The sequence below is a fragment of the Equus asinus genome, chromosome 12, assembly GCF_041296235.1.
Source record: "Equus asinus isolate D_3611 breed Donkey chromosome 12, EquAss-T2T_v2, whole genome shotgun sequence".
NCBI lineage: Eukaryota > Metazoa > Chordata > Mammalia > Perissodactyla > Equidae > Equus > Equus asinus.
Window position 1 is genome coordinate 34822409 of NC_091801.1, and position 19699 is coordinate 34842107.

The 19699-nt window shown below is 43.6% G+C and overlaps 1 long non-coding RNA gene across 17 annotated transcripts in view; it reads right to left on the reverse strand.

Annotated features, from left to right (window-relative positions):
- Positions 1–19699, reverse strand: part of LOC106844698 (uncharacterized) — an 80930-nt gene that overhangs the window by 43649 nt on the left and 17582 nt on the right. For 8 of the 17 annotated variants that reach the window (XR_011493234.1, XR_011493235.1, XR_011493236.1 and 5 more), the window contains 6 exons: positions 16174–16321; positions 11663–11755; positions 6438–6608; positions 5181–5453; positions 974–3308; positions 610–855 (listed from right to left, as the gene is read on the reverse strand). This is a non-coding gene — a long non-coding RNA (uncharacterized lncRNA). The remainder of the gene's footprint in view (positions 1–609; positions 856–973; positions 3309–5180; positions 5454–6437; positions 6609–11662; positions 11756–16173; positions 16322–19699) is intronic. The other 9 variants (XR_011493239.1, XR_006511982.2, XR_011493238.1 and 6 more) reach the window with 7 other exon arrangements.

Genomic DNA, 19699 nt, shown 5'->3' on the forward strand with positions numbered 1-19699 from the left:
CAGGCATCTGCTCACTTCAGGTCCTTTGCACAGGTTGTTTCCTTTTTCTAGAACACTTTGCCCTCAGAGATATGCACTCTGCACCTCTTTCCACTCATTTCTCCAATGTCATTTCCACAGAAGTCACCCTGGCTGCCCTATTTAAATTGTAGTCATCCTTTCAGCTCCCCATCCCCTCTTTATGCTTTATGCTTTATTTCCTAAGCTCTGGTCATTTTTAACATAATATGAAACATTGATTATGCTGATTGCACATCTCCCCCATAAGAATATGAGCTCCAGGCAGGCAGAGATCAGCCTACTCAACACATAAATCTCAAACTTTAGCTCAATGATAGCAACAAGTGAGATGGCTCTGAGAGAGCACTGAAGCTCATTGTGAGTGCAAATATACTAGTCAGCAAGCAAAGGTTGTTTTTAAGTGTTTAACTGCAACTTGTTCATCCAGGCTTTCACAGGCTGTAATGGTGCTGGTTATGCAATCTTGGTGACTACCACTCAATTAGGCAGGTGGAGGAGACGGGGTGCCTTAGCTCTCCGAGGTTCCCTGGGTGAGTCATGGCTGTTTCTCAGTCCCACTTCCCTTGACTCTGCCACCTGTACACTCACCATGAAGACAGAATGCAGAACGGACAACGCAGATGGAAAGAGCCTCAGGGAACCTATGCCAGACACAGGCCAGGAGGGAGGCTTCGTGGGGTGGGAGGAGGCTGCTGACTAACAGCCCAGAGGCTGAAGGGAGCTCCAAAGGGCCAGGCAGCACTTCCTCTCTGCTCTACAAAATAGCAGCTCCGGGGCTCTTTCAAACATTGTAGACAGATCGGCAGTTCTTGGCCTTTGCCTCATATTTTGTTGCTGAAAAATAGAAGGAAAATTCTGCAGGATCTAAGCTGATTCTAAACAGGATGCGTGGGGGTGAGTACTGCACAGCAGTGTGTGGAAGGATGGAGTCATGAGAGGGTCACGCACTCACCATAATGAGATGGATGTCATTTGGAGGGGAGTCTTTTCCTGCTTACATCCCACTTCAGTCAGCCTTTGCTGCCTGTGAGCAACACATTCAAATTAACACAAAAATACATGGCAAAGAATTTAGGTGTGTAAGACAATCTACAAATACAAGCACACATGTTTTGAGATTATGAGGATGCTTTGTTTACTCTAAATATATTCATTTCACCATTCTTCCATGCATATTCAAATTTACATGCCCTCATTTCAGGGTATAAGAAATAGTTCTTCTAAAGTAAGCTTAAATAGTCAGAGAGTGGGAGACAGGGCCCAGGAAAGGAAAATTAAAGAGGAAGATTTCTGTAGACAGGACTCCTGGAGCCCTGAGGGAAGGAGCCCTAGGCACAGCCTCTCCTTGGGGATCAACCCCTGGTTAAGTGCACAGAGTGCCCTGAAAGGAGTGGGAGGGCATGTGCTTTGGGGGCCAGTCCAGGAGCCCTCTGTGCCTCAGTTTTCTTGCCTGAGAGCTGAGAGTAACCTATAGCAGTCCCATAGTGGTGCCATTGGAGAATTAAATGAGGTGAAGAGCTGGAAACATATGAAGCACTCAGTCATCTTAGCTGCTCTCATTATCATGAGCCATGGAAAGATAAAAGCAGGACCCCTGGACCCTTCCCTTGGTCCCCTGTACACTCCTCATGGGTTCAGAAATCAGGGCTGGCAGAGCACATGTGGGACAGGCTCACACACCACTAGCGTGGCAACAAAAGTATGTGCCGGGATAGTCCACCCCTCTGTGGAGTCCAGCGGTGACCACTTGCCAACAGTGTCCCAGAAATCCTCCTCCACAGGCAACCTCACGGGATACATCATCAGCTTCACCTGATTTATCATGATGCATTGACAGAGGCTCTTCATGATTCGTTTCCATGTCCAGGAGCACAAGGAGTCCATGTGGGCTCCTAGGGAGTGATACTTACATCTGCTTTCAGATATGATCTCAAATCCAAGTTGCCATGGGGCCTTAGGCAGCACACCTAACCTTCCAGTGTCCGAGTTCTCCTTGTGGTTAAAGAGCAGAGCAGCACCGTAATAAAGCACAGATGCAAACATAAGTCTGCATCAGCCTGAAGAAGGGATTCGGACACCCAGGGCATGCCCTCTGTTCCCTCTAATTCAAGAGCAATGTTTTGGGAACCTCTCAGTTGGCCACAAGTTTATATAATCTCTCATCTGCCAATTCTAATAGAGAAAAATGCTTGAGGTTTTACAGAGTAGTTATGTTCACATATAAACAACACCAAATTCTGCATTGTAATATGTGAAATAAATCCCATTTTCACCACCAATGATAATAGAAGGAAACACCATTTGAAAGAAGGCTGTTCTATACCCTTCCTCATAAACAGTCTAGTAATTTTCAGAGGGACCAAGTACAGATAATCTCCAAGGAAGATTAAGTAACATCATTTTTCTGGTTGACTTCCTCATGCATTACCTGTTATCAAACCTGGAGTCTAATTCCTAGATTTCAGGCACTCTTGTTTCCCCAGTCCTACAAACTTATTCACTTATGCACTCACCAAATGGTTATTAGCATGACTAAGTGACAGGCACTCGACTATGCATTTGGGATTCAGGAGTGAGCACAGTAGGCTGGAACATCAGACTTTGGAGTCAGCTGGTAAAGAGATGGAGCAGTGCTACAACAGCAAGTCCTATGATTGAGGCAAACACAACTTCCCTTAGAGCCCATGGGAGGCTCTTCCCCAAAACTTAGGGTCTGGGGTTCTTGGAACTGGTGATACATCAGATCTGAAGTGGTGGCAAAATTAGCAGGGCAAAAAGTGGGCAGAGCTTTTCAGCAGAGGGAATAACAAATGTAAAACCTCAGAGTAAATGAGAGCATGATGTGTTTATGTAAATGCATGGAGTTTGAAGCTATGGTGGTGAGGGAGAAGAATGAAGAGTTAAACAAAGACTTTAGCAAAGGCATGCCAAGAATTCTGGACTTGATCTTCTTGGAAGTCATGGGGAACTATTGATACATGTATGGGAAAACTACAGAGTATAGGATCAAGGACAGCAAGGGAAGAGGATGTCATACAGGAGAGAGGGGTCAGCACTGCCCAAGGCCACAGAGAGGTCAAGTAAGAGGAGAGTAGTGAAGAAGGCAAACAGCTCCAGCTGCTATCACAAACCCCACAATTTCAGTAACTTGACACAGCAAAAGTTAGTTTCTCACTCACACAAAGTCCACTGTAGATTCTCCTTGTGAGTAGCAGTCTCCCAAACAGTCATTCAGGAACCCATGCTCTTCCATACCCCAGTTCTGACCTCCTCATGTTCTCTCCATTCTGCCACATGATGGGAAAAGGATTACAAGAGGGAGGTATTTACGAGCCAGACTTGAAAGTGATGCACATCACTTCTGCACATATTCCATTAGCCAGAACTCAATCACATGGTCACACAAAGGTGAGAAAATATAGTCTAGCTGTGTGTTTGTGATGAAAAAGGACATAGATTTTGGTTAGCCTTTATAAATCTCTGCTACAAGAACTGAAAAAAAGATCCTTTAGATTTAGCAACAAAAGATGGTTATTGACTAGATCAGTTAGTTATTGCTGCTTAACAAAACACCCAAAAACCTCATGGTTTAAAACAGCAATGATTCATTTTTTCTCATGGAGACTATGGATTGGCCAGGAAACTCTGCTGAGAGGGGCATGGCTGAGCTGATTTAATCTGGGCTCACTCATGATTCTGTTATTAGTGCAGGTCAGCTGAGGGTCAACTGGGCAAGGATGGCTCACTCAGCTCCTCATAGCCTCTCATTCCAATGGGTCAGTCTGGACTTTTTCTCATAGCAGTGGCAGGGTTCCAAGATAAAGAGAGGATGCATGAAAGATCCCTTGAGGGCTAGACTTGGAACTGGAACATTCTACCACATTCTACTGGCCAAAGCAAATCACTAGACAGACCAGACTCAATGAGTGGGGAAATACAGCAGCCTCTTAATGGGAAAACAACAAAATCACATTGCAAATGGTGTAGATATCTTTGCAGGAAGGGATGGATAATGGAGCCATTTTTTGTGATCCATCTCCCAGAATGACTGTGGCAAGACCATTGCATGTGAGATGAGATGTGACTCTGAGTAGAAGCCCTGAAATAAGGAATGGCCCTGATCATTACTTGGGGTGGCTTTGTAGGGAGCAAGGAGGGGAAGGTAAAAGCAAACAAACAAATGAAAAACCCAGGACTTGAAAGAGAAAAGAAGAGCAAAGTGAGAGCAGCAGGAGAGGGTACACTGGAAAAATTTGTATAGTTTAGAAGCAAAAGTTGAATAGCAAAAACAGAAGTAGCACAGTAGCCACCCCACCAAACTCCAGAAGTTCAAACACTAAAAATTTAAAGAATTATTGGCCTGATAAAAGAGAGATAGGAAGAATAGAATAGGAATATATACGCATGCATATACCCAGTAAGCAAGGATGCTTTGAGTCTGCTGTGCAATCCAGTATTTCTGGGCAATCCTGAATAGGTAACCAGATTAAGAGAATTTCTGGACTAGATAGGGACATTCTCATTTCAACAAAGATGATTAAGCATTTCTACACGAGTAGTAGAAGTTGCCATCGTTAGTTAAGCAGTTCCTGTATGCTAGGAGCTGTGCTAAGTGCTGGGGCACATGTTCTTCCCTGCAGAGTCCAGAGACCATATTACTCACTCTGCTGCAAAGAGGTAGGTGCTAAGGACAAAACAGTGAATAGGCAAACGTATGGACGGAGTAATTGCGAGGCTCAGACTTCCTCACAATCTCACCTCAGCTGACCTAAGTCTCCATCAGGGCTATCTAAAATGTGCCCATTTGGATGGCTCAGGCTCACTAGTGGAAGGTGCAGTCTTTCTGATTTTGCCCACTCCTCTTTCTCAAGTTTTCAACAAGGCAGAGTAGAGGGTGTTTGCAGCATCCCATGTCCCTGTAGACACTGAGGTGGCTGCACCAGTTCTCCTACCAGCTGTAGCCCTCCTATCATGAGAAGGGAGCATGCCTCTAGCACCCATGTTCTTCAGGTTCCCTGCACTAATCTGAATGTCTCTAATTACCTTGAGGGAGGCCCCAAGCTCTCAGAAAGAGCCATCATGTGTGACCCTTTAACCTCTCTCCCTTCTTCCCATAAACCCTCAGTGCCAATAAGAGGTGGAGCTTCAGGCTTTCTTACCTCTTGATTGAATCTCTCTCTTTCCTTGGAACAGCAACACCATGATGTTCTTTATGCTGTGGACAGTATGCTAGCTCTGAACTATCTATCCTTGATAGACTTAGAAAATATGTTCTCTCTCTCCCTCTCTCTGAAAAGCTTTGCTTTCAAGCATATTAAGTTGTCAAACAAAAATTGAATTGGACTGTCAAAAATGAGAAATGTCTTTGTCATTCAAGAGGTGTCTGCTCTTCCCATAAAACCAAAAGCCAGTGCCTCCTATGGTTGTAAAGCCTGTAAGACAAAAAGATGAGTAAGATGTGACAATAAATCTGGAAAATTTGTCCCCATTACAAAGCTCCTACTCCTGTTACCACTGCTAGTAATAGTACTAATACTGCTTCTAACAACAGATAAATATGTCTAAGTGGCAAAGCCTCTTTAGTGGGGAGGGGCAGGAGATGGAAAGAACATTGTTTGAATGTGCCATCCCTTAAGGACTGTCTTGGGCTTTCTCTGCCATTTTTGCTGGAAAATATTCCCCATTACCTCAAAGCAAAAAATGTCCCTCACCATTCGTTCATTGAGCATGTATTTACTGAATGCCTACTACTCATCAGGCAACGTGCTAGGAACAGGATATATAGTGGCAAATAAGGGAGACATGAAATGCATTACATAGAAGAGCAGACAAACAAAGAGATACACAAATAATTCTGTCAGCATTTTCTACATAGCTCTACTATGGCACTCCACATGTATTGAGCATTTCCTGTAATAACTAACAGTGTCATGTCAGGCTCTGGAAGTGTGCCCTGAAACTCAATGTCAGTCAAGCCCTAACCATCCTCACAAAAACACCTCTGGAGTTTTCCAATTATCACATGCAAGTTTTAAGTGGGTTAGATGACCAACATGGCCAGATGACCCAAGAAATGACCATTCCATCAGGTCAGAACACTGGTCACTGTCTTCATGTCACAGCTAAGGGGAGAACAACTCTACATCCTGTGGAAGTCCAGGAGCAACAAGTCAGCCCTCTGAAACAGAGAGTTAATCAATACATGACTTATCACCCATCTGCCTTACAAGTCATCTCCGTTTAATGGTCTCATAGTTAAACAGCCAATAGAGTCCACACACAAAACACATCATGAGGTTGGAAATGTCACTGACTCTCCAACGCTACCAGAAAAACAACATTGGGGCAAGAATGTTGTCCAGCGTTTAGATGGAAGCTTGGTCACAATTTTTAGAGTTTTAATACACACTACTCACCTAGTATTCTTGGAAAGAGAGAATACTCCAGAGCTACTTCTCCCTGCAGGTCCATTCCGCAGACGTAGAAGAGGAAAACCAACAGTCATTACTCTTTCATTCATCAAACGGTTGAATACTAGCTGACTTCCAGATGAAAAAGCTGCAGATTCTCTCATTCTCAAAGTCTTCCTTGGACCAAACATTTGAGTAAAGTGTTATTATAAGATTATAGCATGAGATTTCAAGAAAAAATTAAATAGAAAAAAAATAATTTTCTAGAAAAAATCCAGGTTTCATTTTGTTTTGGTTTTTAACTTTTTTTTCTTTTGGTGGGAACAAAGATTGCTATCTCATAAATCAAATTAAGGCAAAGCAAAATGATGGCAAAAAGATATGAACAGAAGGAGTGGTTGTCTGTCCAGAGAGGGAATTATAAGAGCTCTCTAAAGACAGCAGATAGGGAAGAAGAAAAACACCAAGCTTTGAAAAGGAAGATAAGTGTTCTAATTAAGTGGGGGTCTTGGTGTTCTTAATTACAAGCAGGAAGATGTTGTTTAAAGAAGATTCAAGAAAAGGACAAAGCAGGGTGGAAGGGTTTCAGCCGTTAGCTAGATGGTCATGCTCTGATCTCTAAGGTGGGGGCCTGGAGACACAAGGAATAACTGGGTGCTGATAAATTGTACTTATTTCTCTCAAAAAGAGCAAAACACTTTATGGAAATGTCATTAATTTTCAAAAACCCCCCTGGGAGGGGCCAAGGAAGCAGAAGAAGGCACTATTGATCACCGTGTACCAAGATTCACCAGGGTCGGGGCACCACCCAGGCAGCTCACCTTCTTTAGTTTCTGAGAACATGTATCAATCCAAGTACATGCCAAGTGTTTTTAAAAATTTACAAACAGTCTTGCATGAAGTAAATGAGACCTGGCTTGTTCTTTTGGATTTCTTATTTTCGTACTTCTTGTTTTGTTTTAATAAGGTTGAAGAAATATAGGCTTTAAAGTACAAATCTTCTATCTTGGGAAGAATTGTAGCCAAGTCAATTTACATCTCTACTTTCCAGGTCTGAAACTTGAAAAGATACAAGATGATTTCTTGAAGACAAAATTGGCAAAATGAATTTTCAATTTATGTCTTTTAATCTAAAATTTATGACTGTGTTCCATGTTGGGGGGGGGCTGTGTTTTTTTAATCTAGGTAAAGTTTGAAAAACTGATGTAGATTAAATGGGTCTGAGTGTAATTAAATTTATGAATACAGAGAAAAATATGAAGTTTTATTAACTGTGGAAGGAATGTGGGTCCTTAGCTGCCCTGCCAGTTCACAAAAGACAAAGGAGCTCAGCTTACAGGGGTTAAATAAACACAATATTTTATATTATAGTTCAAATGAATCCATTTGCAACAAGACTCAGAGTCTGAAATTAACTTCCCAGATTGCATATCTCCAGGGACATTCACGAGCTCTGCTCTGAGGGGCAGCCACTGGGCAGCAGCAGCCACAGGAAGTGACGAGCCCAGCCCAGGTCTGTTCCCTGGACTGTGCTGAGTACCTTATAGATCTTGCTGGATTATTTTTTCACATCGCTGTATATTGCATATTCTGTAGTCCTAAACATTCTTGTGCTGGGTTTTAGCAACCAGTGTATCAGAAGCAGTGAGTGTGAAAGAATATGTTTAGACAAAAAAAAAATGCATGGGAATGGAGAACAAGGCATGGGGGAGACCCAGTCAGTGGAACTGCACGTGGAACGAGCTCTAGGATTGGGGTTGGCTGCTGACACCACTCTTGATGGATTAATTTTTAGAGATCTAAGCAAATGCACTTGGGGCCAATGTTCCAGTCTGAGATCAGGGGAATCTGCTTCAGGAGCAGGACAAGAGGCCAGGGGAGAGGTCACTGTTGCTGGTCCCAGGCTGCTCTGCCTGAGCCCTCAGGAGCCAAGAAGACCAGCACAGTAAACTTCCCTCTTAAGTATCATTTGGCCAACCAGGAGCTTGTTAATTGGTGCCAATTATTGGTTTGCCAACAACTCCCACAGATTAATATTTCAGGAGTTAGAAACCCAGCTGAGCGTGAAAAGAGCATCAACTTAGAGTTTGGAATCACGTTTCAAAACTGCAGGGAAAAGAGAGGGAAAAAGGGTTTCTTAAGTGAAGAGGAAGAGACTCATTCATCTTGCTAATACTCAAGACTCTGGAAGCCTGAATCAGCTCCTGAAACACACACGCATGACATTGGTCAACACAGAATCCAATGTACCGATCTGCAAGTGTTGTCCCTTTTAAAGAAATGTCCTACTATAGTTCAAGCATTCTTAGTTTTTCTGTAGCAAAATGGGACATTGCTTAAACTTCCTTTGGTTAAAAAGCGGTCTTCAAGAATGTGTTTCTGAAACTAAAACAGTGACTTGAGACTGTACAGTGTTTTTCCTACGGGGACCAAAAGGATTTTACTCACCGTGTCTGCTCACAGTGAAGGGCAGACAGCGGTATTTTCTTTGCCTCCCTAGCCTGTTTTGTTTCTTAAGAGGTCCCCGGAAACTAGAAGGAGGTCATGTATGAGGCTGAGGCTACAGGGCACACATGTGCCTGCAATCACACCATCTTAAGCAAACAGCTGTGGCCCCTCTCCTGGTCCTCAAACCCCAGAGGAGCTGACTACTCCCAGTTCCCACCAGGACCCCCATTGCCCCCAACTGACCCCAGACTTACACCTCCGCCCCTGCTCCCACCCAGACCCCATTCAGATTCAGGCCTCCCTGAGTTCTTCCCAGACCCGCAGCTCCCACCCAGACTCAGGCCTCCCTGGACCCCCCAACCCTCACTTCTCTCTGTACTCCACTCCCCGCTCCAGATCTCTGGCTCCCTCACCTGACCCTGGGCCACTCAACTCCCAACTCCCTCCACACTTGGCTTCCCTACTCCCGGGCCCCCTTCCCCCACCCAGACCTGCCACCAGGACCCTGGCTTCTCACATCCCAGGACCGGGGTGTTCCCCCCACCCGGCTCCCACACAGACTCTACCTAGACCGGCTCGCCGCCCCCTGCACTGACTGCCCCCTCCCTTCCCCCCAAGGCTCCTCTCCTCCTCCTCCTCCTCCTTTTCCTCCCTCCCTGGAGCGTTCCCTGCCTGCCTATCATCTTGCTCTAATTGTTTCCAGATTTGTGTGGGAGGTCAGGGCCCGGGAGTGCTGCTTCATGCCAAGTTTATAAACAGAGCAGTGTTTCCAGATGGCCGCTGGCTCCAGCCTGGCGAGCAGGTTGATTGGGACCAGAATAACAACAGGTGGAGAGCAGACAATGAATTCCTTGACACTTATTTACTCCCTTAATTTTTTCTTCCCCTTACAGCCCTCAACTCCATCTGCCATAGTCACCTCCGACAGATTTCCAAAATATTCAAATGAAGAGGGGAAGCAATGGAATGAAAAAGAAAACAAGCCATTTCCCTAATGAGGGTGGCAAGTTGGAGCTAGAGAGAAGCAAGAGGGAGCTGTGGAAACAAAGGGATGCAGAGACATGAAAAGAGAGACACAGACCACTGTGGACCTGTCCCTGCCCAGAAATCAGCTCAACCCAGAAATCAGTGCCTGACTGTGACCCGAGCAGAAGAGAATAGTACGGACTAAAGGCTCGTTGGTGGGTCCTGCTAAGCCCATCCACCTCCACAGGGCTGTCTATCACACTCGTGCCCAGGCCCAGGGAACCAGGAGAGAGACAGTCCCTAATGCACTCACTGACTCCTGAATCTAGCTCCCACACCTCTTTTCAGGCTCCTTCCTCTGAACACCCCTGCCCAATGAGGGTTACCAGGCAGACCTCCTGACTGTGTTCTGTTGGCTAGAAGTGGGATAATTCTCCTTGAGCAAGTATTCTGGGAAATGCCTAACGATTCTCTGAAAAAGGATTGACCAAAATGCTCAAATCCCATTAAGATAGTCAAGGATTGAAAGAGAAGGAAATAGGCCAGAGTTTAGACTGAAAATCTGAATCAGTCAAAATGAACAAAAGGGGCCTCCCACAGAAGACCTTTCGACCACAAAATAATGTTCAGTTTGTACTGGAGAAGGCTGGGAGTCAACCTGAGGAAGAACAGCCAACTGGGCCAACTTTATGAAGTGAAATGAAAGGTTTCAGTAAACAGCAGCAAAGGCACCAGATGCCTCTAGTTAAACATGGACTCGTACCAGCAAGCCCTGCTGTGATTGAGAAAGCTTGCAACAGACTTATCCATGAGGGAATAAACTGCAAGACACACTGTCCGGCGAGCTGTCACAAATGCCCCACGACAGGGCTCTAGACAGAAGAGCCCCTTGCAGGGATGCACACACGCGACCACTCTAGTTAGATGTAGATCATGAACTGCCCCTGGCCGGCTGAAGAGTCCGTAGGAGGACGATGAAGCAGCCAGTGTGGGATCCCAGCTAGAAACCAGGCCGGCTTTGTGGCAGGAAAGATGAAGCTCACAGGTTTAAAACCCTGACCTATGAGAGGACTGGCAGAGGAAAGCGCCTGTGGAAATAAAGCACGTAAATATCAAAAGGACGTTTTTAAGTGTCTCTGAGTTAAGACTATATTATCTTCTGTGAGTCTTTTGAATCTGACTTTCTGCGTATAAAATGTAATCTGACCCTCCAGCTTTGAAGATTCGAGATCTGGGACCAGCACTGTGCAATTTATCTGAACTGACAGAGAAGTTAGTGTCCGGCGCCCGGTTCTGTCCTCCTGCTCCATCCATCCCCTCCTGATCCCTGACTTACAAGAATGCCACTGCAGCACTGTGGCTTAAAATATATCGTCACTCTTGTATTTTTGCTTCATAGCAAAATGCAGGGAATCAAAAGTGCCTATCTAAAATGCAGGACCTGGATAATTTAATCTTCACATGGAAAGAAAATAAACTCGTATCTCTTTAATTACCTTCACTACCTTTTTGACACAGCAATCACTTATTGAGGTTTTTATCTGAAAAGCTCTAAGTATTATATAAGGAATTCTTAAGAAAACAAAACATGCTTTAAACTAAAAAGCAACAATATGAGTTAGAGGGAATAAACTTATGACTGGGCTACAACAGGGGCTGAGAGGGAGGGAGAGGGGGAAGGGGAAAGGGAGAGAGAGGGGAAGAAGGGAGGGGGAGGGTAAGCCTGGAGCTGAGGAGCCAAGAGCTCAAGAATCAGCTCACATTCTGGCATCATAAAGTGCCCCGCTGAAGTCAGCTCCCCGCTGGAGGATGTTTACCTCACAGGAGCATCTGTGGAAGATGCTGAAGATTTTCTGGAGAGATATCATTGCCGGCCACAGGTGCTCTGTGCATAAACATTGCAGCTCCCACTGTATTTGAAATATCAAAAAAAATTGTATTTGTCATAACTAATGAATCCTGGCACATAATCACCCATGCACTAGGGAACAAGTTCTACTCAACAAAAATGAAGTGTCAACAGCTGAAGAGAATTCTACCCCATATCGACCCTGTTCATCTGAGTACCTAGTAAGATTGCCCTGCGGCTTTAGGCAGCCACAGCAGGATTCTCTACCATGACCACCCTCGTTATCCGGGAGAACTTTTCCCACTTGTACTCTAAGACTGGGCATGAAATTTTGTTCCCAACCACAAAGCGCTGAGACACACCATTGTGGCATCCGCTGAATTTACCAGAACAGGGACACACAATTTGTTCCTACAAATTACAAATACCAGGTTAAACTGAAAGCTACTTTTATAGCTTAAATACTCACTGCTCCTCCTCTCTGGATGGTTAGTGAAAAGTGGAATTTGTTTTGGCTCTCCATGTCTATACGGTTACAAACAGATGACATACACACAAAAAAATGAGCTAATGATAACATCTAGAAAGTCAAAATATTATCAATGGCATGGGATTTCCTAATTTCATTGAGAAATGAAATCAGTTTATATTTGGGGACTGGGAGTGTTGGACCATGTAGGAGCACCGGCTTTACCAAATGCCCATTTGATTTGGAATTTCATGAGAAGGCCAAAATGCAAAACCTAAAACTTGGGAAAAGAAACATTTTCTTCAGAGAATTTCTTTTTCAAATTGGAATTTATTGCACATTTTCAAATGCAGACCAAAATATTTCAGCAAACACAATGTGTTTGTTATTTTTATATACCAGTGCTGTTGTTAGGCAGAATAATGAGGCAGTAAAGCAGGTATGCCGGGGTCTGAGTGTTCAAGGGCTTTAAATCATGATGTTTACTGGCAGTGCTCTCCTGCAGAGCACGCTTAAATGCTTCCTGAAACGAGAGGCATTGAGAAGTTACCACAAGCTCCTGCAGTTCACCAGCCCAGCCACCCTTTATGGAACGTTTGAAACACTTCTAACCAGAATTAAGGGATTTTTTTCCCCTTATACTTGGCAAGAAACTGAAAAGACTAGTGTGGAGGAGGTGAGAAATGCCATTTCCAAATCCTGAAAGCCAAGTAAGCTGTCCATGGTGACTTAACCCAAATTCCCTCACAATGGAGTATTTGTTAGTGCCAAGTTTAGACTTTAAGGATGCAAAGTCAGAGATTTCAAAGTGTGGATGATAAGCACATCTTTTCCACTCCTTTTTTCCTAAGAGTTAACCCCTCCAAGCTGTCCCCTCCCTCTGCTTTGTCAAAAGTCTGTCTCCATTTATGCAAGGTTCTCCCAGACAGAAGTCATCATCACCAGCCGCACCCACTGCTGGCTGCTACTCACCTTGGGGCCTGTACCAAGCCCTTACTAAACTCTGCTCAAAACACTTGCCACTGCAGCCAGCAAGTGAAAACAGAAGGCATTACTAGAACCAGGTTTGTAATTTTTACATGCTTAACTCAGGGAGACACTCAGCAGAAGACTAGATAGCTTCTCTCCAAACCAGTCCTAATGCCATTAGGAACTCCAATTAACAGCAGTCCTTGTTCCCTGGGTAGGGACATAAAGCAATTATGGGCCTCAAGCCATGCCTAAGAAACTAGCAAAGCTAATCAAACTGATACGTCCCAATACAGCCTACTTGGCAGGTATACCCAAGCAAACCCTGGTGGGGCATCGTGGGGCTACGGCCAGCTCGTTTCAGCATTGCCTCCTGTTAATTACTCTTACTCAAATTGGAATTTCAGGTGTTTTGTTCAGGTGTCAAGTTTTTATTTTCATTTCAGCCTCCAAGTATGCTTCCATGGCAGCGTGGCTAAATGTGTACCATGTTTCAAAGCCTTAACTGGGGCAGTGAAAAATGGAATTGCAATCTGAAGCAAGATTTGTGAACCATGCATGATTTTCGGCTTGTGCCCAAAAAGGCTGAGAGTTAAAACAAGGCCTTTAGTGAAATCGTGTCTGACAGCGACAGAAATAATCTCAGAACAATGCAAATGTATCTGAATAAGCACCATGAATTAGTAAACAATATTTTCATACTTGTAATTCAGCAATTTTGAGCTACACCTTTTAAGGTTACTCATTTTCATTGCCTTTGAAGCAACCGTTGTCTATTAAAAGCAGCTGAGCAAATGGCTTTGACGTCCTTCATTTGCTGATAAACCAAACTTCGCTCTAAACAATGTATCTAGTGTATGAAATTCACATAAATCGATTTAAAGTTTCTATGATGACTGTACATTAAAAGGTTAGTTTGAGGTCTCTATTGTTAAAAATTTTTAGACAAAGATTTGGCCAGACACCAAATCTAATCTATTGGTGGGGTGGGGGCAGAGGTGGGGGATGGGCAGGGGTTGACATCTTCACTGGAAAGGCAAAGCAAATAGGCCTGGTTCCCCAGGTCCCTGACCCTGTACTGAAGGCGTGACACCGAACACAGCTGACCAGGACTGTTTGCTTTCTATTTTTATTTTTTTCTGCTGAGGAAGATTCGCCCTGAGCTAACATCTGTACCAATCTTCCTCTATTTTGTATGTGGGTCACTGCCACAGCATAGCTGATGTGGGGGACTGGAATTGGCCACCCCAAGATATGCCTCTGTGGCATAAAGATTATTTTGGGCTGGTTACTTTTAAAAAACTGCAGACAGGAAAGAAACTCTGGAAAGTAGAATTTACTTACCCTTTGTAAAGAGACATTTACATTTGTAGAGGAAATCTCCATCTATAAAGGTGTCTCCCTCTCCGTACCAGGAAGAAGGGGAGATGACCTTATCTCTAGAAACTCTTAATCAATGCAGAGGCAAGGACTGAAATCTGCATAATAATCTTACTCTTATTTACCGTATTTGTCTGGTAACCTCCCGAAACTGACTGCCCCCACCCCCAACATCCTCCTTTGTCTTTAGCTGAAGACGATATTTAAGGTGGTGGTTTCAGCTGTTTTGGCGAGTTGCTCAGTTTGCCTGAGCCTCTCCCATGTATACATGTTATAAAGCTTTGTTTAATTTTCTCCTGTTATTCAGTCTCATGTGAATTTAATTCATTCTCTGGCCAGAAGAACCCAGAGCGGGCAGAGGAAATGTCTTCCTCCCCTACACTGACAAGTGGTGCAGTCCGTACCTGGGATCCAAACCAGCGTACCCAGGTCACCAATCTGGAGCACACCAAACTCAACCTCTATGCCATGGGGCTGGTCCCCTGTTTGCTTTCTCTAACTCAGATTCTCTGTCCATGACCGTTAGAGCTTTAGCCATTTAACACAAATTAGTAAGAATGTGTTCATGATTACGAAGAATTTATTATGAGTTCTGGATAAAAGAATCTATTAAATGCCATTGTTCTTTACTGGGAAGTCACATTACAATAACTAAACCAGAACTCCTAGAATCTGAAAGGAAGATATTTTTTACCTGTATTTATTTATCTGATGTCTATTTATTTATTTGATTTTTTTTTTTGAGGAAGATTAGCCCTGAGCTAACTGCTGCCAATCTTCCTCTCTTCGCTGAGGAAGACTGGCCCTGAGCCAACATCCATGCCCATCTTCCTCTACTTTATATGTGGGACGCCTACCACAGCATGGCTTTTGCCAAGCAGTGCCATGTCTGCACCTGGGATCTGAACTGGCGAACCCCAGGCTGCCAAGAAGTGGAACGTGCGAACTTAACTGCTGCACCACCAGGCTGGCCCCAATTTTCTATTTGACTTTTATTGAGGTCACATTGGCTTATAATATTATATAAATTTCAGGTGTATCTCATTATATTTTGATTTCTGTGTAGACTACACCATGTTCATCCCCCAAAGTCTAGTACCCATCCATTACTGTACACATGTGCCCCTTTTCCCCTTTCACCCTCCTCCCTCCCTTCTCCCCTCTGGTGACCACCAATCTGTTCTCTGTGTCTATGAGTTTGTTGTTGTTGTTTTATCTTCCACATGAGTGAAATCATAGGTATTTGGCTTGAAGATTTTTATTCTATATAATTGCAAAAGAATGGCCTGTGTCAGCAGGGGTAATAATAAACTGAACTTGCAGAAGGGGATGGGAAGATAAACTATGAATCTTAAAATATAAAATTAATTCCATCACAAAGGAGAATAACCCAGCTCAAAATATTTAGACGATATCATGTAAGATATTATTTGGAAGAAAAAGATTTTCCTTTGCATTTTTTAAAGAATTTTGATTTTCATTCAGTGTCATGGGGCTTCAATAACTTATGATGTTTCCAAAAAAGAGATTTGTTTCAGTAGAGTGAATGCATTTTTTCTAATGTCACAGTCACAGTTAATTTATTCACACAGCCCTTTATTTGCTTCCTCTAGAGCCCAGTGACAACCTTCCTGATGTTTTCCCCATCTCCAAATTCCCACCTTGGTTCTACTTCCAACGTCCATCACAGATAAAGGGTACCAGCCTTAGCAAAGCTCTGCACAGGATGAGAAACTTTCTTTGTCCTGAAATGCCGAGGAGTTTTCCACATCTGATTTAGTTAAACTTCCTTCCAGGACATCATTCCCTCTAAGAGACAAATAAGTGAATTGTAAATAACATACTATGACAAATAAAATTTGAATTTGTGATAACACTGATATAAATTCTTGCTACAGTTGAACAAAGTTATTTTATTTGGAAAGGACCAAAGTTATTGGTGTCCCACTTGCTTCTCCTAACGATTCTTAAATATCCAAAAGGTTTAGGAATGTTGTACTTAATAGTAATAGCTTATTCCCAATAAAAGTGATCTTTGGCCAAAGACAAACTAAAAGTTATGTAACTCAAATTAAATTCATGACAATTGAGAAGGGCCTGCTTTCCTAAAACTCAGATGTCCTAAAGCAGATTTCCTAATAGCTACCTGATGGTACAATATTCAGAAAAATGCAGAGAAAGAAAAGGACAGAGAGAGATACAGACAGAGAGAGAGAGCACTAGTGAGAGAGAGTGGAGGGAGGGAGGGCAATGTGAACACTTTCCTAGTTTTAAGAAAGTCAACCCTGAACAAGAGTTGAATGCATTTCAAGGAACTGAGTCATTTAAAGTGTGTGTGCTCAATATCCCACATCAGCCTAACATACATTTTCTCTCTGGGACTTCAGACACTCCATGATGAGCCAGCAGAAGTTCTCCAGCATGAAGATTTAGTGTTTCCATAAGAGAAACAATGAAGAGAAAGACTAGGCTCTCTGATGAGCACCCTCTAAGGGGACCATGATTTCTTTCTGACGTAAGAGAAAGGTGAAGACCCCAGAGGACTTCTTGACATGCAGGCTAGTGGCAGATAGGGAGACGTGAGCATGCGCCTGTGCAGCACAAGTAAGTGCCCTCTACCTTCCTGAGGCATCAGATCATGAGCCTAATACCCGAGTTACAATGCTAAGAGCATTCTAAGAAGCCTTCTGGGGAGCCTGTTAGGAAACTGGCAGAGAGGACGCCCTTCTCACTCCAGAAGGAGTGATGTCAGCCCCACATGTCTAGGTGGTAATAGCAGTGGAAGATGAAAGCCACAAGGCAGCACAAACTGGCCTTCATGGCAACCAGGAAGACAGGCTGAGGCACTCAACAGGGAGCTCTCAAAGATTCTCTGGGGGAAGAGGAGAACTTTGGGACCCAAAAATTCTATTTCAATTCAGATTTAGAATCAAAGACTCAGGGGCCGGCCCGGTGGCACAACGGTTAAGTTCACATGTTCCGCTTCTCGCCGGGGGTTTGCCGGTTCGGATCCCGGGTGCGGACATGGCACCGCTTGGCGCACCATGCTGTGGTAGGCGTCCCACATATAAAGTAGAGGAAGATGGGCACAATGTTAGCTCAGGGCCAGTCTTCCTCAGCAAAAAGAGGAGGACTGGCAGTAGTAAGCTCAGGGATAATCTTCCTCAAAAAAAAAAAAGAATCAAAGACTCAGGTTGGAGGGCCTATTTTGAGGGGGCCCATTTCCTACCTCAGGAGTTAAATGCTCCAAAAGTAATGTAAAAACATCGTTGCATTTCTCAAAGAACTTCCTAATTGTCCATGAAGGTTTCTGAGTTCCTTGAGGACCCAAGCTATGCCTATGGTTGGGTGTTCAAACTGGTAACAACAGGCAGCCTGCCAGAGGCAGTCAATAAATGCTAGGGAGAGAATGAAAGAAAGACTCTCTCCTTGGCAGTCAGACAAACACGGGTCTGAATTCTTATTCAGATGGGGGTCCTTTGACCAGAGAGCTTTTTTCCTCATCTGTAAAATAAAGAAACACCCCCAATGCAGGGAAGTTGTAAGGATTAAAGATGATGTGGTGTATGTGAAGCTACTTGCACAAGGCCTGGCACTGCGTAAATACCTAATTACCAATAGCTCTCAGTTCCATCCCAACTGCGGCCGGCAGCCACAGCCCTAGATCAGTAGATTATCTACTTGGGATTATCAGTAAATGACCAGAAATTATTTTTTAGAAGATCACATAGATGTATGTTGAACTTTGAAAAAGAAAGCACTGCATTTATTTTAGATGGAGTTCAAGAAGCTAAAATATTTTTAAATATATAAACCTTAATTCAGAATTGTAGCAATAATTTAAGACATAAAACATAGAGTAGACATTTTTCAAATTCCATATTTTATAACTTCTCTGAAATATCTAGCATGTGAAAAATTTGTCAAAACCTGGCTCCCAAACATCACCAACACAATCTGTTGATTAGATGAAGCTGAGTTTATTGCTTTCTGTGGCAAGGGAGAACACCACCTCACAAACTTTTGTCAGTGCTTCAAAGAGGAGAAGGTAAGATCTTAACTGACTGAGAATTGGAAATTTGACTTAAAGCACAGCTCAATTAGGATCAAGTAAGGGTCCTGATACAATGCCCCCAGGACAGGAGGAAACAGTAAAGTGAGGACTTTGATATGAGGGATTCCTTTGACTCTTAGGGCATAAACTCTGTTGATACTTTCCATTCAAAGAGTTGATAGGTCTTTCAGGAAATTCCTGTAATGAACAATCAAACCATTTGCCTGGGAATGGGTTTCCTAGAAAAATAAAGACATGCTATGAAAACAGAAAATTGCAAAGTACATTAATTTTCAGAGTAGATGTGGTTTGGGTTCTCAGTAGCTGAGTGTGAAAGTGGACAGTTTCTGTCCTCAGCCCCCTTTCCTGGTCATTCTACAGCCTGAGAGGAAGGATAGATCATTAGTTAATATCTAAATATGTGCTGGATCCAGATCTTCACCACTCTTTGAGGTGTCATAATCACATGTCAACTGTCCACTGATATTTATTCCAACCTCCATGTTTCCAGGGGTGCTTCCTTCAACCTCCAGAAATGTCAGGCCTTCCAGTTCTTTTCAGAGGACTTTTTGCTGAATCATCTGACTGAATAGTGGCTGTGCACCAGCATATAAAACACTGGAGATCACACATCTAGACACTGCCACAGACACATCCTCAGAGAAGGATTATGATCACAGTGTGTCTCCACTTCTCAGCCAGGTGCCAAGAGCACCCAGGTTAAAGCAAGAGAATAGACCCCATCCCCACTCTGAAGAGTCCATGGAACCAGGTGTGAGATCAGTCATCAAATTACCTAGTTTTCTGATTTCTTACTTTTGTTTCCTGGATGTTTATAATGTTAAAGATCCTCAAGAAAGGTCTACAGGGTTGTAAGTACAACATTGCTCACCTGATGCAGCACACATTCCCCCTCGAGAGGCCACTGCTACATCTGAGGCAGCTCTGTTTTGAACCGTTGCCCACCCACTTTGATGAATCTCGGGTGAGGAGTTTGGTGGCCTTACTGTCATTGTCTAACTAACTCCCTGCATACAGGATTCACTTGACTTTCCAGGCCTCTCATAAAGCATGAAATAAAGATCTAGAGGAGAAAAGAAAGAAATCAGAATTCCCCTAGAGTAGTTAGGGTT